Below are 27,495 nucleotides of genomic sequence, written 5' to 3'. Positions count from 1 at the left end.
TATACACCTCCATCGCAACATCAGAAGACTCTGTTACTGAAATTTATTCTTTCTAATAAGTGGTTAAATTGATTTTGTAATGAAGTGATGTTGGAGAACATTAACTTTTAACTGCATTGGCGAAAATATCGTTAAAGTAAGAAAGTGGTAGTTTAGGTATTTTGAAAACGAATTTTTACCGCTACAGGGAAAATTTCATTCACTTATGTCTTGGGCTAGAAATAGGAATATAGGAATTTATGTACGGAGTATCTATAACTTATTAAGAGGTTTTCTAACTTCTTAATTTTTGATAAGAAGAGCAGTGATATTTACTGAAAAATAAGGCGTGTTAAGTATAATTAGTAAACACAGTACGTTGCCAGCGGAAATCGGAAAAGATTTTGCAAAGTGGTAGTAAAATAGTAGTTAAGACAGGAAGAATTTTCCAAAAATTAAGCTACTTAGCTAACTCTTAAATGCAGGGTGATTTTAAAAAATAAACTAACACGAATCAGATTCATTCTTAAAGCTCAATTTAACCTCTGGAATAGCACCAAACTTCCTTTGGAAACTAATCAGGACATCAAGATTTGGTTCAAAGACTAGTTCCAAAAATCGCCGTTTGGGGTATTTCTGGCTTTTCAGTAATTTATGAAACCGAGAATTAATGTAAAACACGGATATCAAAGCAAATTTATGATTTTGCATGTGGCAACAGCATTAGTAATTGGGTACGACAAAGTAAGTCATCGAAGGTAAATCATGGCACTTATTGATTCAGAAGCGAATCAGGTTCGACACACCCACACGACGTCACTTACAGGTATGCAATTAAATCTGATTTAAATCACATGGTTAGTCGTACCACCTCACTTCTTCTCGAGTTGCAAGTATCCAATTTGGTCTATAAAAACATGGAGATGAAAAATATCAGTTGATTCAAGCCAGGTTAAGCGAATGTGAGACTCACATTATACTAGAGTGCGCTTGATTGATAAATCTGCTTTATTTCAGTTAATGCAATGTACCACAGCCATTTGCGAATTTAGAACTAGATACGTAAAGGGCATAGAACGCTTTGAAGGGAACGATCAAGATCTTTTTCAAAACACTATTGACATTGCATGGCGCCATAAATGGCCCTTTAAAGATATTTTGAACTTTTGGAATTTGTACTGAACCTTACCTTTCATGATATGAGTCCCCAAATAGAGTTAGGTGCCATTTCAGTAGTTAGACCATTAATAAGTTTAACTTCTTTTTTAGGCTAGCTCTGTATATCCTTCCCAGACCCAACGTACACTTTTTTTGTCGTATGCCTGTTTAGACAGTGGGGGTGCGATTGTTCCTGTTTTTCAGTGGCGCCATCTATGGCCAGTAATTCGACTTCTGCCACGCCATTCATGCAACCACAACCCGTTTATAGGGCGGGTCACATTCGCACACAAAGGAGAAAGGACATTAAACACACAGAGAGAGAAAGAAACATTCATGCCTTTGCCCGGGATTCGAACCCAGGATCTTTCTGATGCAAGGAAAGTTCCCTGCCCCCTACACAGGCCGGTCGGCCCCAACGTACATTATAATGGACATTTCGTGAAACTAAATGACTTAAAAAATAATTTTTCAAGATTATTTTTTCTACCTTTACGAAGCGGTTGTTAATGTAAAAATATGATGAGATATATCCTAGCCGGTCGGAGTATATAATTACAATGAAAAATCATTAGAAAGGTGCGAAACTCAAAACAAGTAAACTTTTTGACAGTTTTATAGCACATAAATATCTTATTATTCCAGTCTAGTGGATTTTATTTCACCATTAAAATGTGAAGAAATACATTATAAAAGTTACCTACAATATGCAAATATTGCTGAAATGTTATAAATTTTACAAATTTTTAAACAATAATTTAAGAAAAGCTACTAAAGTTTATTGTTTAGTTAATATAATTTTTAAAAAATTCCATCGCATTTATGAGTTTTATTCTAAGTTGTATATTAAGTAAATATACACGTTTTCGCTGATTATTTAAAGCTCGGGTTTTGGGAGAATAGAGTTATTTTACATTTTTCAAGATAGAGGATTTTATTCAATAAATATTTAAGCCAATAAATATGACTTACTTTGTACAAATAAACTGATCTCATATAGTTCGCGCTTAATTCATCATTCAAAAAACAAATTTATGGATTACTGCAAATAATTAACTTTGACTGCTATTGTCTAAGTTTTATTTTATCATCAGTATTTGCCTACAAGGATAACAATGATAAATGGCTTACATCAAAATAAAAGTACACAAAGTGCATATACTTAGAATAAACAAGTAATTAGTTTCAAAATCCTAACTCGAAATTCACGAGGACAGATAAGAAACATACAACTCAAAAGGGATTATTTGACGCGCCATATAGCTCGAGGCAAACAGAAAACTGATTCGTAAAGTAAGATTTTCTAAACAGAAAAAACTATCTTATCTTTTTCGAAAAGTCAAGAGTGAATATGCTGCGAAGAAAGGGTTCTAAAAGTAGTTAAAAGCGATATATAGCGAAGTAATCAGTTTTTCTCGAGAAATGCTTTCAGCTGAAGAAAGTACATTATTGCACTCGGGGAAAGGACCTTTGTTCATAAAAACAGTCAAGCTTACAGCTCACTTTGAGCAGAGATTGTAACAGAAAAAAAGAGAGGTAAATAAAAATCCAAAGAGAAAAGTACAAATGGAAAAGAACAACGTACCAAGAAAAGTAAGAAGAGATTAACTCAATATTTTTTTTCTTTTCGCTATCAAGTGTTGGAAAGACACTTGTGTTTAGAAGATGTTCTTGTAGCTCACAAATTGCTCGCCAGAATTATTAGCTACGTTTATAAGATTAGCGACTCAAAAAGCTATTTTTTCTCTCGAACTTTGGAGTAATAAAGAAGTCAAGGAAAATAGTGCTATTACGGGGAAAGGTAAACACATTTATAAAGTGGATGAGCATCCGTACAACAGGACGAAAGAAAAAATATTCCCGCTATTTTCTTTACTTAGCTGAATGATAGGAACTTCTCTGATGTGTTTTTTTTGGTCATATTAAATATTTCTAATGTTATTGTTAATTTTGGTTACTTTTTGCTTATTTAGAGAGAAGTAAATTTTCTACCGAAGGATGTTACATATCTTAGTAATATAGTTATATAGTTATCTATAGTAATATATTTATATAGAGTTATCTTAGAAATGTAGTTATCTATAATATACTTGGACCCATGAGTTTTATCCAGCTGGTGCTGGATCACGAAGGATTGGCAATAACAATAACAACACTATACTACTGGCTAATTAGCTTATAACGACCTTCGATTTAATGAAAAACAGGATTTAACGAAGAAATCAAAAATGTTTGATTGATATAATGTAAAGCATAGTTCGCTTTTAACGAGCAAACCTCGATTATAGGGAGCAATATATTTCAACCAAGGAAAAGTAACAGATTTCGTCAATTTGAAAATGATTAAAGAAAAACTTGAAAGTTATGTATCCGTTAACGCTAATGTTATCACCTAAGAAGTACCTACTTTTGAGAATATCTTAGATTAAATATAGAGAATATCTTAGCCTACCGAGTTAAAGCAGAGGAAAGGTATACTGACTGCAGAGGATAAGAATACTGACAAATGTGAAGAATTTGCTGTTCCTTTTGTTACGTTATATCTATACCAAGGGCAACGTATTCCGATTTTTGAGAAAGGTCGCTTTTACAAGTTCTTTAATACGCAGTTCGTTTCGCTTCTCAGTCTGTACGTATCAAAGGCAAGTAAGGAAGTTTGACTAATGTTTTCGTTTATACTTGCTTACATTTGGAAGTGCAAAAAATAACGCCATGATTAAGTATGTGTTTTTGTTTCTCTTTATTTCCTGTTTTTAGTTATGTAAGTAGTTAATGAATATATTCTTCAGTAGTATTCAAGTAGTTCAGAGAGGCATAATTGTTGCTCCTTGCATAGGCGTACGTTTTACACAGACTGCAATGCAAGAAAAGTTATATTTTAACCATATTTTCCAGGTTTCTTAGTGAAAGCTTTGCTCACATACGTTTTCCAGAAAATTCTCATTAATTTCCTCGAAATTAGCAAGTTAATCCTTTGTTTAATAATAGATAAAAATTAAATAGTTTGCATTGTGTAACTGCAGAAAAAATGCATCAGTTTGAAGACTGATGATTTTTTTCCGATTCCAAGACAGAATTTTTGAGGTCAATACAACTGCATATTTACTACAGTATTTTCGATTTTAATATAACTGCATATTTACTATAGAATTTTTGAGGTTGACACTACTACAAAATTACTGCAGTTTACAAACTGCAATAATTTTGTAATTCTTCAACCACAAAAACTCTGCAGCGAAATCGGCTAAATCATCAATCTTCAAACTTATTTTTTTTTAAACTTCCTGCAGTTTATCTCACACTGGGTGGATGTGAAGAATTTCAAACTGATTCACCCCTCCCCCCACTGTAAAACTCTCAACACCCCCTCCACGAACAACGGTCGACAGTAAACTTTTCAAAAACAGGGGAGCAAATGACAATGTTTTTCGGACTATTAATCTTATTCGAAAAAAGAAAAATAACGCAACAAAGAGACAATAAGACAGTTCAGAGCAAATTAACAAACTTTTGTATTGTATTGAAATAAAAAATAAACACTTTATATATAATTTTGTAAATATTTATTTTCTCACGGACTCGTTTTTTCACGAGCACTTTGCTACAACAAGCAAATATTTCAGTTTTTATGCCATCATATATGCGAATTTTACTGCACTATAAAATGACAAGCTGAATACCATTTTTTTTAATGAAATTTTTTTAGTAAAAGAAAGATCTTAAATAGTCAATGAATTGGTTGTAATCCTTGGCTATTTACGATTCATTGATATTTTCGAACAATAATGTACTAAACGCTTAATATCAATGAAAATATTCGTTTAATGTTTCGCTCGTTTTAACGCTAAAAGTATTTTCTCATGAGAGATAACCAATCAAAAACATTTTATGAACTAAATACGTTTAACGCGTTTTATCCGTTAATTGATTTTCATGTCCTCACACGACTTACATAGTTCAGACTTTAATGATAATTACAAATGGATAATCGTTTGCAATGAAATAAATGATAATGCAGAAAATAATAATTAAAATTACGAGTTGAAGCAATTGTTAATAAATTGTTTTTCGATACAAGCAATGATATCGCTATTATTCAATGCAGAAATTTATAAGTTAAATCCGTAAGGGAGCAAAGTATGAGCGCCATTTAATTATTATCAATAACGATATCATTTGCTTGCGCATCAAGTTAAAGAAAAACATATGCGTCACGTAATAATGACATAATCGTCAGAAAGGAAAAGAAAGAAATATGTTCTTAAAGAGAGCAAATAAAAGCAAGCATATATTTCCAATCTAAAGTGAAAATAGATATTTATGAATAAGTTATTGCTTTCGTGAGATTATTCCAGTTGAGAGTGACAAAAACTAAGGACATTTTGATTTAAAAAAAACCTATAGTGGATATTAACCAATTAGTTACACACAAAGCAGCAGCATCATATCATCGTTATTAATAAACAATGCAACTATATGCTCAATAACATTAGAAAGATTTTTTAAAAAAATTATAATGTTAGAAAACAAATCTAAACACTAGAAAATCTTAGACCGCTTGCAAATCTGTCGATCAATAATATTAATATTGGCTTCAAACATGAAAAAAATACATAAGTCACGTTATTTCAACAATCTACAACGATAAAAGTTTGTTTCTTAAACATTACAAAGATATATACTTATCAAAAAATTATGATAGTAAATTATAATATTATATATTTGTGCGTCGCTAAATTTAAGAAAAGTATAATCGTTACATAATCATTACACTTAATGTGTCCATTTTCTATTTATCTTAGAACAAAAATATATGCGATACATAATTTTTAATCAATTGTTCAAACAGTGAACAAAAGTACTGATTCAAATAGTACTAGCTGAATATTATTAGTTCGTTATATAAACCTAAGAAGAGAATTAATTCTTAAAAATAAGAATTATATAAACGTCATGTAATCATGATTACCTTGATGAAGACATTTGTTTGATACCTGAATATGCCATTTTTTGTGTGCATTCAAATATTATATGAGCATTTAAGTAGGTCAAATTATGAAAAACAAAAAATTATGTCATTTGCCAGTGCTTTGAACATAATAAACGTATATGTGTCATGCAATTATGGCAATCAATTACTATAAACTTGTTATTTTGTTGTTAACATTAAAAAAAACATATATGGGTCACGAAATTATGACATTCGCTAAAAGGACATGCTCTAAAAATAAAGAAAATTTGTACGTCGTGTAATTATAACATAATCGTACACACAGCGAATGAGAAGAAGCGATTATAATGAGTCAGAAAATAAAAGCAAGTAAATATATTTCTTACGGAAGAACAAGAAATATTATTCGGAAAAAAACGTTATAAATTTTATTAACGAATCATTTTCGTTATACAAGGCCAGACATAGTTTTTTATTACTAATGACGCCAATAGATTGATAATTCTTGAAAACTAGAAATATAGCAACGCCATCAAATTATGACAATCATCAAAACAGTCATTTGTTTGTATATTAAATTTTATATCCATACTTAACTATGTGAAGTAATAAAAAGCGACAAAAAAATTTCATTTATTAGTGCATTGCGTCACGTAATTATGCCAATTGATTATAATAATGTCAGGCTGTCTTAAACTTAATAAAAGCGTACGAGTCACAAAATTATGACAGTCAATAAAAACATTTTGCCCTAAAAATAAAGAAAGTATATGCGTCGTGTAATTATGATCTAATCGTACAAACAGCAAATGAGTAGGAGCGATCATAAAGAGTCAGAAAATAAATGCAAGTAAATATATTTCTTATCTAAAACCAAAAGCGACATTTATGCGAGAAATATTGCTAGGAGGAACAAGACCTCGATGGTATATTTCTATGGAGGATGACAGCTGAGAGTGGCAACAGTTCCGGACATTTTGACAGATTCACGCAGTTAAATATCTCATCCTGTCTTCGGATTATGTCACTACGTAAGAAATAACACGGTAAAAACAGAGGCGGATTTCTTCGAATGTATTTTTAAAAAATGTTAAGCCTAACCTGACGAAAAATCGTTTGGAAGTTTTGTCAGGATGTTTAAATGTAGCAAAAAAATAATGATTTCCATGTAGTTTTCTAAAATGAAAAGTTACTTTACAAGATAATTTTTCTTACAAATTGGAAAATATTGTAAATGGGTGTTTTGGAATTTTGATTAATGTTGGTAGATGATTACTTTTTCGTTTGAATTCTAACCCGTATTGACAAATGGAACTTTTACTTCTGCGTATTCATTTAATATCATTTCAAAGTGAGTAGTTTCATTAAAGTATATTTTTATCATTAAAATTAGAAAGTAAATTAAGATTTTTATGCCTGGGGAAAAATATATTCTCTGACAAACGATTATTTTAACTAGGATCTTTCGTTTATGGATTATTACAGAATTAACATTTCAAACGTATTTTTATTTTAACAAACTAATATAACTTTCAGCCCAATCCAACGTTTATCATTATTTTATTCATAATACTTCATTTAACTCTGCATGCCATTTGATTTCAATATTTATTTCATATTTTTATTCGGGTTTGCTTAGGCCTAAGACCACTTTCGTTTGGTAAATTGGTACGGATTTTAGGAGCAATGAATTTAATAGCTAGTTTTCATCTTATATGTTTTTGTTAAATTAAAGTTTTAAACTAAACCACACATTTTAGTACCTTGGGTGTGTTAGGAAAGGTAAAATTATAAGCCTTTTTATCATATTTAAGACATAAATTAATAAGATGGCTATTTCTTTGAATTAGCAAAGTCTCTAAGATTAATAAGCTTTTGAAGGCATTTCATTATTATTTTATATCTATGTATATGAACTAAATGTTTTTTTCCTTTACGGGCTCATTTTTTTCTCAAAAGGGAGCTTACGTTACTCCCAGTGTTCTACTACAAATGAAGGGGCCCAGAGGGGCACTTGAATAAGGTGCCATTAAAAGAATGAATTAATTTTAATTTTACAGAAATGTTTAAAACTTTATTGAATGATTGATTTCGTTATTCTGCTACATAATTTTCATATTTTGACTAGGAAGTTCCATCCCCTGCTTGCTCCGATCACCAATCCCCGTAATAGCTTATCATTCATAATTTTTACCCTTAAGCGTCAATATTTATACAAAAACATAGAATATTTTGTTTTCAGAATATACAATTATTGTAGCATTATGTAAGAACATTTTACTAAAGTGTTAATCGTAATGAAGTAGAAGATTACCTGAATTTTAAAAATAATCATCTGAATTTGAAAAAGTTTAATTTATTAATAATTTATTAGAACCGTCATTCGGGGCNTTCGTTTTCAGAATATATAATTATTGTAGCTTTATATAAGAACATTTTGCTAATGTGTTAATCGTAATGAAGAAGAGGATTACCCGAATTTTAAAAATAATCATCTGAACTTGAAAATGTTTAATTTATTAGTAATTTATTATAATTTTTTTAAACATACTTTGACAAGCAAAATATGTTATATTTCATTTTTATATATTTTTTTTCAATTGATACAGTAAATATCCCATGTAGTAAAGATCCTCCTAAAATAAATGATTCTTTTTATTATTCCTTAACATTATGAATAAAATACATAACAGGAAACAATTTTATTCTGTTTCTAAAAATATATATATATATATTTATTTTTTAACTCTTAACGGTTGAAAAGGAAGACTGGATGAAAAGGAAGAAATATAAGAATGACCAATATAGTTGTTAGCACCTGAAAATGATATTTTTTATCAAATGCGATTATGACAAAGTGGCGAGTAACGCTATTTTGTGTTACTCGCCACTTTGTCATAATCGCATTTGATAAAAAAATATCATTTTCAGGTGCTAACAACTATATTGGTCATTTTTATATTTCTTCCTTTTCATCCAGTTTTTTTCAAGTTAACAACTTTCTTCTGGTTTTACAGGTTTCTTTCCAGCATCCGGGAAGAAATATGTTTCTTCTGTACGAAATAGAAACCTTATTTTTTAGAGCTTAAAGAACCTTTTATTGCAATATTTTATAACCTTTTATTAAATATTATTATAGGAATAATATTCAATAATAGTTGACAACTTTCTTCAGGTTTTTCCGGTTTCTTTACAGTATCCTGGAAGAAATATGTTTCTTCTGCACAAAATAGAAACCTTATTTTTTAGGGCTTAAAGAACTTTTTATTACAATATATTACGACCTTTTATTAAATATTTTTATAGGAATAATATTTAATAATAGTTGACAGCTTTTTTCCGGTTTTTCTGGTTCTCTTCCAGTATTCTGGAAGAAATATGCTTCTTCTGCACAAAATAGAAACCCTATTTTTTAGAACTTAAAGAACCTTTTATTACAATATATTATAACCTTTTGCTGAATATTATTCTAGGAATGTATCTATTACTAAAATAACATTTCTAATATAATGCATTAAAATGCATCTAATGATCCAAGGAAAAATGATTGTATAGCCTTTTATGCATTTTGTAAACTTATATCAACATTAATTGCGAAATCCTTTTAAGCTAACATTATCTCTTCAAATATCTTTTCTTGAAAGGATTTAATGTTCCATTAGAGAAAGTCTTTCAACAATCCAAGGAATTATGTAATTTATCTTCAGTAGAGTACACAAAATTGTTTGTAACAAAATCAAATAATTAGTGCAATAAAATAATGTTTCCCAAAAACATACAATTAAATTAAAATTTGACGAACACATAGAAGGTTATTTATATAATTATATACTTGAACTGAGAATTTCATCTAAATTTTTAGATGCATTTCAATGGATATTATGCCTTTAATTTGTAAAATTTTTAAAATTAAATTATTAAAAATTATTAAGAGCAAATTATTAAAATTAAATTACTGCCATGGTATCGTAATACGCTGTTGGAAAAAAAATGAATTATTAGAAGCAAATTAAAGATATTGCTTTAAATAAATTATTTTTTTACAAAAATAACATAACCACAAAATTAAAAGAAAACTACTAGAATTAGAGTTAAATGCTTGAATTAGAATTTTAAAACTCTTTTTGTTGGCATTAAAGTTACTTTTTACGGGTTAAAAATTCAAATATTTTTTGGAGTATTGTTTTAAAATTTACATATTTAAATCAGAAACTTCACTGAATTTTTTATAATAAATTCACTTGATAATACACATCACCGTCAATTTTTAAAAGAATTTTCTCAATTAAATAGATCGTAAAATATTTTTAGTGAAAACTACTTATTAGAAACAAATGAACAGAGTATATGAATTTATGAAAAAAAGTAATTAAACCACCAAGAATGTAGGATGTCACTAAAATTAGAATTTGGTGCTTGAAATATTTGTTTGAATCGTTTTTTTACAGTCATTATATTACTTTTAACTGGTTTTAAAAAAATTTGTAATTCAAAATTTTTAAATGATTAAAATTACAAATAACTTGAAACTATTCTAAAGTCAAACATTTTGCTTTTTTCTCGTCTTAAAAGTTATTGGCTGAGTATTAACTTCTGGCTATTCGTTCTTACCTCTGAGGTTACGTCAAAAATCACCATTTTGAAATTTAAAATTTTCTCATGATACATCATATTTCGTATTGTAATTTTTGTATTTTTTTTCATGTTTAGGCATGATACGGTGGCTATTTTTCATTGTTTTTAGGCGTAATGAACGTTTTAGAACAATTTAGAACAACAGTTTCATGAATTTTGAACAATTCGGAACAATAACTTTACTCTACATTGAATATTTCGATCTCCAAGAATAAGAAGACAAGCTATACCCCCGCACATGTGACCTATGACGTCAGCGCCAGATAATCTTTAATATCAAAATGGCGTATTAAAGTCGAGCTAAGTTACCCTACATAACTTAGAATGTTAATTAACTTGTTAATTAATTAAATACAGAACCGTTTCGCACATCGAATTTGTTGAAATGCAGTTTATCTGGTCTACTTCTTTTATTTAACTTAGATATATTACTTTTTTATGTATTTTATAGTAACCGTGATATATTTTTGTTCTGTGCACCTAGCAACTTCGATGCATAATAAGTTTGTGTTCTACGTGGCTTCGTGTCTGTCTATGTGTAAAGTCTTTCTGTAAATATATAGTGAAAGAAATGAAATCTTTGTGAAAGAAAATAGGCTGTATTACCTAAGAGAATTGGTACTTTACGGGCTTGGCTTACTCGAAAAAGAATGGAAAGATCAGTTGCTAAAGTAAGCAAATACTACGTTTCAACAACCAATCAGGATCGAGATACCCACTCTACGTCACTTGCTGGTACTATTAACTTATTTTATTTATAATAGTATCTGAAATTATTAGTTTCTTACGTTTGCAACAAAACTTCCTTTTTTCAGAACTAGTCTGAAATTTTGTGTGACACAGCAAAACATATTAGATAAAAAGTATTTTGAAGATGTTTTGAAATTTTGATCATTATAGTAGCGGAAAAGGGCTATTTTAGTTAAGACTGGTACAGTTGAGTTTAAGCATTGAGACAAGTCTAGAATAATTTGTACGGCAGTCGTTAAGCTGTGTCTGAGTTGCGTGTTTCATAATACATTAATAACTACATATTTAATTAAATTAGTTAATTATAATTACTAGTTAATTTATTTAATGAAATCAATATTTAATTTATTTAAAGTTACGATATTTTCCGCTAGTGATGGACATTATATAGGTTTGAGCATAAATCTTCATATGTATTTTTTTTCTGCCTCATACATTAAATTAATTTTAGATAGCTATAATGACAAAAAAAAATAGTTATAAATTGTATGCTAGTCCTGCATAAGTAAAGCGTTTTTTTCTCGAAACACAGGAAGATGGCTATATTTCTTGCCCTGATACAACGCATCTGTGGTAATAAGCTTAACTACTTGTTTGTAATTTCCGAGAATTTGAACAATTAGTTAAGTAAACTAATTTATTATTTTCTTATATTATTTTAGTGAATTTGTGGAGTTCGCTGAAATTGTTTGGTTATTTGTTTTATTTTAATTCCGAAAAATGCTCAATAATATTTCATTTAAGGTTTCTCCCGTAAATCATTAATTTTGAGTCCTAGTATGCGTGAAATTCCGATCATTAGATCAAAAGTTTTTCAGTGAGTTTATTTCTTGCGCCCTGTTCATCGTAAAAACTATCAGGTTGTTTATAATTTGCTTTAGCATAAAAAATTATTCTTTGATATTTTGATTAAAAACCACGCATGTTAATTGAAGCATGTCTACTCTTTTAGAGATCCCCCCTATAGCTTTGAATCCTGATAGCAATTTATCATCCTCACGATTTAAAAAAGGATTTATATTTCCCAATGCACCGATATCATTATTTATCTCTTAACATCACTATGCATATACGTCATTAAATCGGAAATATTTTCAGTATTTTCAGTTTCTTGTCGTTAATTAAACGTCAAATGTTTCTGTGATTCTTCTATACGCTGATAGCTTTTGGAGTATAAAAAGAAGTGAAAGAAAAGTAAGACATTCAAAACATTTGCGTCGCAAGAAATACTAATATATTTGGCTGATTGTGAATGTCGTTGAACATCTTCTTCGCTTGAATAGCTAGTCTTATTGGCTTAAAGAAAAGAAGCATGGAATGTAACGAGCGCATTAGGAAGCCAAAATAGGAAGCCAAACTAATAAAGTTCAGTCGCCAACCGAGTCGTAAATGAAAATATCCAATAAGCCGTTCTTTCGTATACAAATAAATCACATCTGTGGTTGATATAATCTAACTAACAATGGATGAAAGGACTCGAAATGTTTATGTCCGTAAATTAAACGAAAATAAAATTTTGTTATTTTTGAAGAAAGTTGAATAAAAGTTCGTAGCATATTTGTGGTAACATACTAATGGAATTTTGAATTGTGAAATTCCATTTTTATTACGATTTAAATTCCTACTTACAAATAAAAAAAAAGAACACTATTTTGAATTTCTTACTTTCCCTTTTAATTTGGAAATGTAGTCTAAAGCGAATTCTGGAAAGTTTAATGTCAATCTATATGATAAGACGCAAAAAAGTAGAATTTAAATTTTCAATGCATTTGGTTATTTAATGTATTTGTCACCACTAAAGTGTAGAAATCAGCTTTTCTACAGGTTAACTAGCTAACATGCAACTTAACTAGGTTTATCCGTTAAATTACCAAAAAATTGTTTCTATTTCTCAAACTACCAAGGAAATCTGCACATTACTTAGATTAACTAAGAAGTTCCGTCAAATTGCCAAAAAAAGTTCAATTTCTAAGACTACCAAGGAAATCTGCATATTACTTAGGTGCATATTAAGGTGATCCGTCAAATTGCCAAAACAAGCTCAATTTCTAAGACTACCAAGGAAATCTGCATATTACTTAGGTGCATATTAAGGTGATCCGTCAAATTGCCAAAAAAAAGTTCAATTTCTAAAACTAACAAGGAAATCTGCACGTTACTTAGATTAACTAGGGTGATCCGTCAAATTGCCAAAAGAAGTTCCATTTCTCAGACTACCGAGGAAATCTGCACATTACTTAGATTAACTAAGATGATCCGTCAAATTGCCAAAAAAAATTTCCATTTCTCAAACTACTAAGGTAATTTGCATATTACCTACTAGTGTGCATATTACCAAGATTAACTAAGGTGATCCGTTAAATTGCTAAATAATTGCTTTCATTTTCAAACTACCAACGTAACCAGGACATAACCTAAATTGACTAAGGGGATACCTAAATTGCCAAAAAATAGTTCCATTTCTCAATCTAAGCTCAGTCCGTACATTACCTACTAATCAGCACATTACCTAGATTAACAAGGGTGATCCGATAAATCGCCAAATAATTGCTTCCTCTCTCAAACTACCAAGGTAATCCGCAGATGATCTACATTAACTAAGGTGATCCTATTAAATTGCCAAATAATTACTTCCATTCTTAAACTATCATGGTAATCTGCGTACTATCTAGATTAACTAGGATGATCCGTTAAATTGACAAATAATTGCTTTGTTTCTCGAAGTACAAAGGAAATCTGCACATTACCTACTAGGCACTTGTTTAAGTGCAAATAAGAGCTTTGATGAAACAACAGCAACGTTTCTGCATGATAAAATTAACCTTATACAATTTATTAATTTTTCGCTAGCTAATTAGTCAAGTTACTACAATCAAACAATCAACCCAAATTAATTGAAAAAATCAATGATCAATCATCTTGAAAACTATAATAGAAATAATCAAACGATTTAAGATATTATTACAATTAAGGAAACTATCACAATACCCTTTATTTATTTTTCAATTTCTAAAGAATCAAGAACATGAAATAAAACAATCAACAAACTAGCTAATAGAATCAGAAAAAAACGAACTCATGAACTTTATCGAAACGGAAACCGTTAGTGAGTACATAATTTAGGTAAACTAAGAAAAGCATTTGATTAGTGAAGAATTATAAGAACGCTAATTTATAGTTTTTCAAGCATCAACAACAAAAACATTTTTTCGTCTTATGTTTTTTATTAAAATTAATTACTAAATTCCCAATTTTTAAAATTAATAAGTGGTTACAGGATTTTTCAAAATAAGGTTTTTCGAGTAAAATTTTAAAAATACGTAAGAAGTTTAAATTTAAAATTGTCTATTTATCTCCAATAGAAAACATTTCAATGAATAAAATGAAATAAATAGCATCAATTATTAACAAAACCAAATTATTCATTTACTAAATAAATAAGAAAATCCCATTTAACGAAGTCTCAAGTCAACATGAAAGTTTGTTTGAAATTCAATTGAGCTTTAAAATACTATAGGAAACTTATTATTAAATTATACATTCTAATGTTTGATTATATTCTTTCGTTTGTAATTAATATTAATATTTGTGATAAATTTACTTATACCATTTCAACATATAGTGTGTATTTCCAGTATCTGCAATGATAAAAGAAAGAGTTTTTAAATGTATTTCTTAGTTACGGAATCTTCTGCGTTTAATGCATTCTAGTGTTTTATTCACATTAAAATGTCACACGAAGGTTCTAAGCGAAAATTACATTTTTGCTTGAGTGTTTCTTTAATACTCTTCGAAAAGAATCTTTTTTCTTTCTAATTTAAAACTCGTCTATTCCAAACATACCTTCAAAAATCAATTGTAAGATTCTTTTCGAACTGTATGTTTTGACTTATTATTAAATATTGATAGATATTACCCACCCAATATCAATATTCTATGAAGTGTTCAGCTCACTGAATTATTGATCACTTCCATCAAAAAATGTCTTTTTTCATATAAAAGAATCGAAACGAGTGTTTTTGCTCCACTCTGTTCTAAATTAGTTTATCTTTTTTTGTGGTCAGAATATTGAATTATTTTGTTTTGGAACTCTTCTGTTCCTGAATCAATTTGTTATAACTCTAAACTTCTGTTCTATGTTGGAAAGCTGTGTAAGGATAAATTTTGTTCGAAAACTTAAGAAGATGTATTTTTAATTCAATTTACCTGTTTTAGAATTAGGTTTAAAGCTTTTTGAGTCACTTTTAATGAAACTATCACCCAATGTTTTGTCATTTTTTAAGTTTATGAACTTTTGAACAAATATTTAATAAAAGTTACCGATACCTATATAGGATGTATCTTTTTTATAACTTTATTTTAGCCCTATATGATTTATAATATANCTATTTATATATATATATATATATATATATATACCTTAATCTTTTGAGAGTTTTAACTGATTACGCATGGCGAAAGTTAAATATAGTTAAAAGAGTTAAATAAGTTAAGGAAGTTAAATAAGTTAGTATAGACGTAACGATTGTGTTAAAATCACGCACGACAAAATTTAACTATCGATAATAGTTGTAGAGAATGATAATGCAAAACCACGCATGACCAAACTTAAATATCAAATAACCGTAGGGAATTATTGTACTAAACCCACTCACACAAAAGTTAGTTGTCAGTAGTTGTAGCGAATGATTGGTGAAAACTCACACAGACCAAAAATTAAATATAGTACTCGCAACCCCAGCAATAAGTAAACTATAAACGATTGTGCACTATATCCATACTCATTGGAGAAACATCTTGCATTATTGTTAGAAATAGTGATAGAAATAAAACGTAATTTGCTTTATAAATTATTAACTAACTAAATACGTTGAGTTTCTTTTTTCAAAGATGTTTTCTTAGATCTAACTTCTTCTTTTAACAAAATTTTTCATTGGAATGCTAAATAACTCCCAAAATATCCCCCATATAATGAAGTGCTTATCACCCTATAGCAAAAATTTATTAGAAAATTCTAGACGTTGAACTTTTCAATTTCCGTCATTTTTGGAGCTTTTTCGATGTTTATCCTATATGTTTTTCATTATTTTCGAAAAAAGTTTCAACTGTAATCGTTAGATAACCAATTCGTTCACCAATGGGTCTGTTTTTGGAACTACTAGCATTATTCATTTAATTGGAATGACTCATTTTAAACACTCCCTTATATATAAACTTCATTTTTAATTAAAAGCAATTAGTAAAGTCTCTCATTTTTTAATTAATCGATTTACTTCATTTTAAATTACATACTTTTGAACTAACCACATAAACTAAGAATTTTGTATCAATTTTAATAACTGCAAAAATAAAAAAGGAATTCGAGTTTACAAAAAACGAACTGTCGAATTATCAGCTGTTCACTAAAGTGTATCAAACAACATTAGTTGAATAGCGATTCGGACAAGATCACTAACAACGTTCACTACAATCGAGTGTTCATTATGTCCCCAGGTTCATTATAGCGGGGTTAGACTGTAATCGAGGGAGTGGGTCTTTCAAAAACAAACCTCAACTTCCTTAATCCAGTTGTGGATTTTTTCTCCTTTTCTTTTTTTCGGAAACAAATATCATTTTAAATACAAAAGATGATTTCCCATTAGTTTAAAAAAATCATTTTTGCATTTATTTTCATAGTAAAATTTCAAACTGGAAACCCTGTTTATCTAAGAGCAAAATTTAAGAAAAAACTTTTGCAAATAAATTTAACCATGTATTGTAGGCTTAAAATCCGTACCGTATTAATAACCGTAAAAAACAGGAAAGAAATGAAACAAAATATCGGACTGAAAGGAAGTAATTTTAGAAAATTTATGGAAAAATCTTTAAATCCTTTTTATTTAAGGCTTTTAAGCCAATTACTTGAAGGCGATTTTTAAAGATACTCTTTTAGTAGAACAAAAGTTTAAATGCAGGTGATTTAAAAGAGTCCAACTTAAATGCCTTCTTTTGTTCTTCTTACAGTTTCAATTCTTAGCCGCTTGAATAAAATGAACAGTGATTTTAAAAAGTCCCAGGATTCTGGTAACACTTATCATTTTAATGGAACCACCGATTCATTTAGAAAATTCGCTCAGGATTAAAGTTCCATTTCAGTAAATCTTCTCGAATTGAACTATTTAAGAATGGAATGAAATGATTGCTTAGATGAAATTAGTGAAAAGAAGCGAAAATGTTGAATCTTTCGCCAATAGGAGAAACCAACCAATGTTTTTTTTTAACTCTGCTTTTCCTTTTATTTGCAAAAACTTAAATATTGCGGTCAATACTACCATGATTGATATCTACTAGAGATGGGCTCAATGCAAGCCCCGGGAGCTAATTTACAATCTGGTGACTTTTAACAATTCGTTCTCTTTTTTGAAAATTTTATTTTTGGTAATACTTGGTTAAAATTCTTTACCTGGACCAAAAAGACAAGAAACCAGATTTTGCTTAATTTATGAAAATGCTGTTTAGAACAGCTTGTGGGTCATTAAAAACTACTGGATTGGAAAATCACAATCCGGACTCCTTTTTTTTTATAACTATCGTTCGTTGAACAGCCGACTCAATTTTGGGTTTGAGACTACTAATGTTCAACTCCGTAGCCTTGTAATTTTGGACCAAATGCAGAAGATCTCCAGGATCAAGTACTGGGAGAAATTTGCCTGCGTGGAAGACTTTTTGATGGAACTAACCCGCATTTGAGCTGCATGGAGAGGAAAATCATGAATACTTCCCACGGTTAGCCAGACGACTAGGGGACTCTATCTTATCATCCGTCTATTACTGCGGATATTTTTCGCCGAATATTCTACTATGCAAGTTGGGTACGAAATTCGCATCGACCAGCCATCGCTGGGATTCGAACCCGGTTTACCACATTGGAAGGCGAACGTTCTACTGCCTGAGCCACAACGGCTCAACCTGGACTCGTTTGCTAGATGGTTTCGAGATTGGACTTTGTTAAACATTTTTTTACTGTTAAATAAATTTTTGGCTCAGTTATTACGTCTAAAAAATGCAAAATTTTTAAGGTTTAAAAATAATTACAGCGATCTTCTACTTACAGCTTGCGTTAAAAAAATAATAATTTTGAAGTTATACTTCTTTAGCGACTTCCAACAAGGTTGCGTTAAACGTTTAACGCTACATTTTTATTGGCCGGGAAATCACGTGGTTGGATCCAGTTTTCCCTCATTCATTTCCATACTGTTTTGGTTCTCACTAGCATAAAAATAATAAAAGTCATAAAAGTATTGTTTTTCTATAAATATTTTTTTAGTTTGTTTTGATACACATATAATTTAATAGGGTAGTATTTTTTATTTTCAAATTTAGTGGATAACAATTGTAAAAAATGAGTGAAAACAATCCCACGGACAATGCGACGGATTTAAGGTTATGTCAAGGTACGTCTCTTGTGAATATCAATTGATTGTTAGGTTTTCTCTTCTGAAATTACATTATGACGCATTCACATACATTATTAATACAAATACATTTTCCAGGGCGAGACGATGAGGCAACCACAAGCACTTCCACTGGTTCAAGAGGTCCACGAGGGAAAAATGCACAATATTACCGTGATTACAGAGCACGGAAGCGAGCGGAGCAGGAAAAAGAGTCGTTGAATAGAACTAGTGATCCTTCTACTACTGCTGATTCTTCTACAATTAACGTCGCAGGTTGCGATGTTTAACTTCTTCCGCGCGGAGGGACTCCACGCACTATTTTTTTTTATAATGACTATAATTTCCTTGTTTCTTTACTACCATCTCGCACAGACCACAGTGCTGACTTAAAATATCTTCAGTGGTAGACGTTAGAATCCCTTAACGCTGGGCTAACCGTAGTTGTGTTTTGGTGGTCCTTCTCACCATTTAACGCAAATGCACCATCAAAAAATTCCTCCGCGAAGGCTAGTTTTTTCCAATGCTTGATCCAGGTGTTCCACTGTCTTCGTGATTGTATCTAATAGGCTACGAAGTTGAACATTGATAGTGAATAATTTGGAATTGGATCGGCTGCTCAACACCGGTGGTAAAATGAAGTATAAAATAAATTAATATCTACTGATATTGAAGATCTACTTTAACTTATTTATGCTTCCCCTCTTATTTACACTAATTTGAAAATTGGTGTTATTTCCAATTTAATGTCCACTTATATTGAAGATCTATCTTTATTTATTGTTGCTTTCCTTTTGCTTGCGATATTTCTACCTGTATATCTACTGGTATCGAAAATCTATTTCAATTTATTGTTGATTTCCCCCTTATTTACACTAACTTGAATATTAGTTTTATTTTTATCACAATATCTATTTGTATTGATGGACTATTGTTATTTATTGTTGTTTTCCCTTTTATTTTCACCAATTTAAATGTTTGCATTATTTCTATCGTAATATCTACTGATAGTGAAGAGGTAATTTACTTTTTTGTTGTTTTCCCACTTAGTTGTTACACACTAATCTGAAGATGGGGAATTTTTTATCTTGATCTCTCCTGATATTGGAACTATGTTTTAATTTATTATTACTTCTCCCCTACAGTTATACTAATTTCAGATAAGCGTTATTTTTGAAGTGATACTTCTTATTCGACTTCCAACAAGGTTGCGTTAAACGTTTAACGCTACATTTTTATTGGCCGGGAAATCGCGTGGTAGGATCCAGTTTTCCCTCATTCATTTCCACATTGTTTTGGTTCTCACTAGCATAAAAATAATAAAAGTCATAAAAGTATTGTTTTTCTATAAATATTTTAATTTGATTAGGTACACATATAATTTAATAGGGTAGTATTTTTTATTTTCAAACTTAGTGGATAACAATAGTAAAAAATGAATGAAATCAATCCCACGGACAATGCGACGGATTTAAGGTTATGTCAAGGTACGTCTCTTGTGAATATCAATTGATTGTTAGGTTTTCTCTTTTCTAATTGCCATTTATATTTAACCAAATACAGCCATGAGGGATATTAAATTATTTATTGCAAAATCCTTATTGCCGCTATCCACTGCAAGTTCACAAGCTCTGGCAGATGTTACTGGTGAAGAAATTGATTATTGTGAGCTGCCAGTGCAGGAGATTTTAATGTGAATTTCTCGCTACCTGAAGCTGAAACGTTATTAACCTTCCTTAAAGATAAATTTGGATTGGAAATGATGATTGGTAGGAATGATCCAACAACCAAAAGGGTAACTACCATTGATGCAGTTTTTGCAAGAAATATTGAAAAAATAGAACTCAAACATTTCGTATCTTACTTTAGTTATCATAATCCCATTGTAAATGTTATAGATTTGAATATTTCTCCACTCAAAACTGATAATTAAAAGATGCGATCAATTGTGAATTGTAAGCATTGTTAATAAAGTTTGTCTTAAAGAAACAATATGATTTCACTAAAAATCAATTTCTACTCCTTCCTATTTTCATTTCCACATTACGAAGTTTCACTTCTTACGCGCGAAGGGACTCCACGCACTATTTTTTTCTATGATATCTCTATGAAATTGTTTATTTAAAAAAGTTTTCCTCTTTATTTACACCAATCTGAATATTGACTTCAATTCTGTCATATTTACTTAAGTTGAAGAAATATTTTAATTCATTGTTCCTTTTCCCTTTTTACAACAGTTTAAATACTGACATTATTTTGATCATCAACTCATATTGAAGATCAATTTTGCATTAATTTTTTGTTTTCCTCCCTTATACACCAATTTAAAAATTACCGTTTTCTTTACCATGATATATACTGATATTGAAGATCTGTATTTTAATTTATTGTTGTTTTCCTCAAATTTTATTCCAATTTAAATATAGAAATTATTTTTATTCATCCGCATGTATTGAAGGTATTTTTTCATTTTTATTTTTTATCGTTATTTATCGTTATTTACCTCTTAATTTTCGTTATTTTTAATGTAAGTACTTTTGCTACCATACCTGATAAAAATTTTAATTAATTTGAATATTATCCTTCCAGGAGATTAAAATTAAAAATATGCAGTATAGGTGGAGGGATTGCGACGAACCCATTTTTAATTAGGTATAATTAATTTACTATAATTTTTTTTTCTTGGAAACTATTGCACTATGACCTGAAACGGTTAAAACGATAAATTTAACAAAGGTTTTTAAGCAAGAACAAATAAATTAAAAGGAATTTTTTTTTTCTTTAAATGATTTTTGTTACACAAAACTGAAAATATGGAACTTTATTAAAAAAAAATAAAAGCAATTAAGCAAAAACAAACAAACTTCGTGACGTTGTTCTTGCAATATGTAAGTTATTAACAAAACAATATAAATTTGTTGAAAAACAGAATATATTGGGATAAAAAAATTTACTCGCAACAGCAATTTTAATTCATTTTATTTATTTTTTTATTCTAACCAACGTTAAACATTCGATTCCTTTTTGGGTTCGATAGTAATTTTGAAAACTACTCAGAAAACACGGGACCTCATAATCAAGCTTTGGTACAACTTAGTCTTCGTGAAGGACTATTTGATGGAACTAACCTCATTTGCGTTACATGGATAGGAAAGCCACGAAAACTTCTTGTGGTTAGCCTTAAGGCAAGGGCATTCTAATTCATGGTCCGTCTATCATTGAGGATACGCTACAACACTGTGGTTTATAAGAGGCGGGTGCAGAATTCGAATCGACGAGTCATTATTGAGTGACCTTATTGAGTGACATTTTGACCACATTGAGTGGTCATTTTGACCACATTGAGTGACCACATTTTGACCAAATGTGACATTGACCACATTTGAGTGACCTTATTGAGAGGCAAGCACTATCCTCTGAGAAAAAGAAACAATCCTGACATTGATAAATGCTTTAAAAATTATCATTTCTAGAAATTTAAGGAAATTATTAAAAAATTATTAATTTAATCAAAAATTCATAGAATGTAATTATGTAATGTTTGGAGAGAAAAAGAGAGAGAGAGAGAAATACAACATATCACTTTTCTACATAGAAAGAAAATATGTAATTATTTCATTTTTCAAAAATTTAATTAAATTACATTTGATTGTAAAAAAGCTAAACTTGAACACACAGTTTATAATTTCTATCAGTGTTTTAAAAAAACTAAACTATAAAAAAAGTATTAAATATTTATTAGAATGAAAATGCGTATTCAAAAACAAATATATAATTAGACGTTAGTTCATCTTTACGAAACAGATTTGAAAAAAAAAATTATTAACTTCGGTTGCATCTTTAATAAAAAAAATATTTTTCAAAACACTTTGGGCAAATTATGTTCGGCCTTATAAACTAATCAAAAATTTTATGTGCATAATTAAATAAAAAATATATATAAATACGCGATACATGAATGAGCATATTGATAAATTTCGATATTTTTAGTTTAGCAGGTTAGAATCAATTTTAACATTAACTACTTAAAAAAATTTCAAATCTTTAATTAATTCATCTAACTACGTTTTATTTTTTTTAATTGCGCTTTAGGTTTCTATTTAAAGAAATACTTCAGTTTAACTTAAAAACATCAACAGTTTTTATAAATACATAGTTCATTTAGAAAAAAAAAGCAAATATTTTGAGATAATTATCAATTCAAACTTTTTGTGAAGCATTTTGCATTAATTATTTTTGTAGAATCTACAGCGTAATTTTTTGTTTTATTAATATTTTTTTTATTATTTTTTTTTATTTTTCATACTAATTAAGATGAATTATCAAAGGTATTTTGAATACCTGCAGTATTTTTATACCTAATTAAATTTTAAGCTCTCAGTTGGAAATTAAAGAATGTATCACTGAAAAATGTTAACTGCAATTCGTTTCAATATCTGCTTGAAAATTATTGCATTTCAAACAATTTATGAAATTTTTTTTGGAGAATAAAAATTAATATATTTTAATTACTTTTAAAAGGAGAACGCTTACAGGAACCTGAGCTTGTCCCTTTTAAACAGGAACAGTAAGTTGACATTTTAAATAGAGAAAAAAAAGTAGGTTTTTTTTTTCGTTAAAGAGAATTTTTAGAACAATTTTTTTGTTATAAATTTGAAATGTAATCTGAAAAATTTATCACAAACTAATATTTTTCTATTTATCAGATTGTGAAATGAATATTTTCTGTAGAAGAGTCAAATTTGATTATAACTAATTAATTGCTGAATGCTGCAATAGTAGTTCTGAAGAAAAACAAAACGATATTGCAGTAGTCCAGCTCCACATTTTTTAAAAATAATATTCATAATGCAACTTCATCTTCATAATTTTTTAAGGAATGAAAATTAATTATAATCGTAAATCAATTACACCAGCGAACAAATTTTTTGTTGCATTTACACAAATACTTGATCTTACTTAACTCGGGTGGGGGGATTTCAAACTTGAAATTAGTTTTGCTATCTTTATAATTGTTCCCCCCATTCAAATTTATCCAAGGAAATCTCTTATTCTATAATCTCATCACAGTTTTTCACCTAAATTCTTTATAACCTCAACATTTTATTCGATACATTTTAGAGTAATATTTTTTTTCTTCACATTCTTAGAATTACTTTGAGTTAAAACAGTGGATAGTTTCGAAACTAAACGGCCAATGTATTCTAGCATGATGAATGACAGAACTATATTTTTTAATAGAAACATAATTCTGCATTTAGTTCTTTTATGATGAGTTATAAACCTGGTCAGTTTATGAAAAATTGTTTTCTTATTCAAGCACAAAATACAGAAAGAAATTTAAAAAATAAAAAAAAGGCGATAAAACATAGATTTTGTTAAATAAAATCTGTAGAATGGAGATCATATTAAAATGGTAAAAAATAGAATAATTGTAGAAGTAAAAAGGAAAAAGCGATATCATTAAAATAATTATGCATGAAACATGATTATTTCATAGATTTAATGAACGTGATTATGTGGTGAAATGTAATTTATTGGTGCAACAAATAGGTTCAGATTTAGATTTGTTTTCTTTATAAAGTTAAGTATCATTGAGTGGAATATTTCACCATATTCACTTGCTCGGTATTCTCCACACTTATTTTTTAAGAAGAAAGAACTTAAGTGTCGTTGCCCGGTACTCTCTGATTTTTTTTAAACGGATGTATATATATATATATATATATCATGCTATCTCAAACAAATACACATAGCCACGAAAACATTTCTAGACTCCCGACTTTAATCTTTTTAAAAGAATATGTAGCAAAAGTTTTCTTTACGTTACTAAAGGGAAAGTTTTGGGAAAATTTTGAGATTTTTTAAAATTTACAAAAGGGAAAATTTTGAGGTCTTGATTTTTTCACAAACTTGCCACCATTTAGACTCCATGGAACTTTTGGGGATTTTTATAATGACTATATTTCCTATACATATATATATACAGGGTGTCCCAAAAGGTCGTTTACAAACTTAACATGCTGGTCTGTCATATCATGATGAACAAGATTTACATAGGAACTTGTGTCCGAAAATTAAAACTGCAACCGCTAGAGGGCGATAATTGCACGAAAACGGGAGAGTGGGAAAAGCAATCATTTCAGGCGTGGACGTTGAAGGAGAAAAATGAATGAGTTTAGTAACGCAGAAATGGCCGACATGCATTACGTATACGGCGCAGCTGATGGAAATGGACGAGCCGCGGCACGGACGTACCTTGAGCGCTTCCCAAACAGACGTCAGCACGATTGCACCGCAGATTATGTGAATCAGGTACTTTCGTAGCACGTAGCCACATCGGTCGAGAACGTGTCGTAGAAGAAACCGTGCTACAGGAGTATGCCATCAACCCGCAAAGAAGTCTCCGAGAAGTCGAACGTGTCTTGGGTGTAGCTCGTTCCACCATAATGCGCATACTGCACGATGACATGCAACACCCTGCTTATTTTGTAATGTACTTTATTATNACAAAAACATATATATTGAAGATTAAATTTACATTGGACGGACGATTAACAATTAACGATTAAATAACAAAAAAATAATAAATGAGAGTTCGTCTAAAAGTTTTGTATAACTCCTCTTTGGAGTGCATATCATCACGTCTTTTTTGGTTCGTTCTCCATCACGCTCTCTCCCGGGAAATCCCCACTGCTTCCTCGTCGTGCACAGAGATCAGCTTGCGGCTTACATAGACTTGGGGGATTTCTAGCTTAAGGCGACTTCTAGTCCATAGTGTACGAGACACCTGTAACATCGGACATGGATCTTATCGCCAGGATCGCGGAAGCGGCAGCACGTGTCCGTGACACTCCTGGCCAATTTGAACGGGTTCGTGAATCCATGCGCCGACGCTGTGAAACGTGCATTGTGGCGAATGGAAGGAATTTTGAGCATTTGCTGTGATGTAATGATGTTTTATAATAAAAATCATGTTAACACCGCTATCGATATCATTTTTTTCTCCTCATCCAAACCTGTACTTATCGCCCTCAAGCAGTCTCAGTTTTAATTTTCGGACACAAGTTCCTATGTAAATCTCGTTCATCGTGATATGACAGACCAGCATGTTAAGTTTGTAAACGACCTTTTGGGACACCCTGTATATATAAGGCATTTTCTATCAAAGCGGAGCTCAAATTCGCACTCCAAAACTGTGTGGTTAAGTTTTTATCCTAGGGAAAGTAGCAAATGAATTCCCCTCTAATTTGTTATATTTTATGGAAAAGGGGAAATCTTAGGAATTACTATTGGTTTAAGAAAAAGGTTGCGTGATTCCCACAAATAGAAAAGGGGGAAAAGTCTCTACGTTTAATTATGTATATTTGTGCCAAAAATAGATTTAAGAACAGGATGTCGCTTCTTAAAAGTATGAGAAAGTGTTTCGATTTGAATAATTAATTAGGATGAAGTTTAGGACAAAGAAATTAACATAAAAATATTAATAGAAGCTTTTTATGTTACATCCCCCCCTCGCCAAAAATTTTTTACTAATATCTAAAAATTTTAAAAATTATTCATTTGCAAAGCTTTCCCTATGATGACACAATTAAAATAAAATCCTAGAGATGTTTGGATACAAAAAGCTATGTTATCTAAATTCTGTGATAGTATAGCTTTTTGTATCCAAATATCTCTAGGATTTTATTTTAATTCCCATCGACCAAATTCATCATAGTCAAAAGTGCCACATCAAAAAATACAACTCGACGCCATTTTTGATTTATTATTATTAAATTAATCGGCCTAGACAACACATTTCAAATCACGGATTCCCAGAATCAGCAACTGTGGAGTGGTTCATATTATAGTGATTTTTTGACTTTTAACCAATTTCAAAAATGCAAATCGAAAGTGCATCAACTTTCCTAGCAAATCTCCTGCGATTGGCAAATCACCACATTAAAATCGAGCGAGTCGAAATGTTTCGTAGAACTCTTGAAGATCTACTCAGACACCATAATCAACATCATTGGTTTCCAGAAAAACCGTGCAAAGGCTCAGGATGTCTTTGTCTTCGGATTAATCACAAAATGGACCCTCTAATCGCAAAAACTGGTGAGAGGTGTGTTGTTTTAACGAAGCCGACTTTAAGCTACTACCTAACGAGCTTACGATGTGGATTGATCCTCAAGAAGTTTCCTATAGAATTGGTGAGAACGGAAGCATATGTGTACTGTACGACGGAACAAGGAACCAGTTCTCTCCTGATGTCACCATCAGGTACAACAACCAGTACAGCCCTAGTACCGACCATCAGTACTGTCCGATCTCAATGAAGTACCCTGGTTGTAAGGAAAGTGCTCGTGGAACCAACTATTGAAATAGTTTCGTGTCAGATTCCTGCAATCGTGGCATGGAACAATTCGCAGCTTACGTCTTAGGCTGAAAATAGTTTTTTTTTAAATGGAAAATCGGAGTTTTTTTTAAAATTCCGAATATTAAAAAATGAAGAAAAAATTATTTTAAAGAAAATGGGTATTAAATGTTCATGTATATCTCCACCCAAAAATAGATTTAAGAACAGGATGAGGCTATATATATATA

At 30.1% G+C, this 27,495-nt stretch overlaps 1 protein-coding gene and 1 pseudogene across 1 annotated transcript in view; one reads left to right on the top strand and one right to left on the bottom strand.

The window, feature by feature from the left end:
* Window positions 1–27,495, bottom strand: part of LOC107449725 (fibrillin-1) — a gene marked incomplete in the record, with an annotated part of 285,801 nt that overhangs the window by 235,692 nt on the left and 22,614 nt on the right.
* On the top strand, window positions 26,707–27,337 carry LOC139426019 (protein BTG2 pseudogene; annotated as a pseudogene).

This window comes from Parasteatoda tepidariorum, chromosome 7 (genome assembly GCF_043381705.1).
Source record: "Parasteatoda tepidariorum isolate YZ-2023 chromosome 7, CAS_Ptep_4.0, whole genome shotgun sequence".
Taxonomy (NCBI): Eukaryota; Metazoa; Arthropoda; class Arachnida; order Araneae; family Theridiidae; genus Parasteatoda; species Parasteatoda tepidariorum.
Note: the sequence above shows the minus strand (reverse complement) of the source record. Positions and strands in the feature narration are given on the sequence as shown.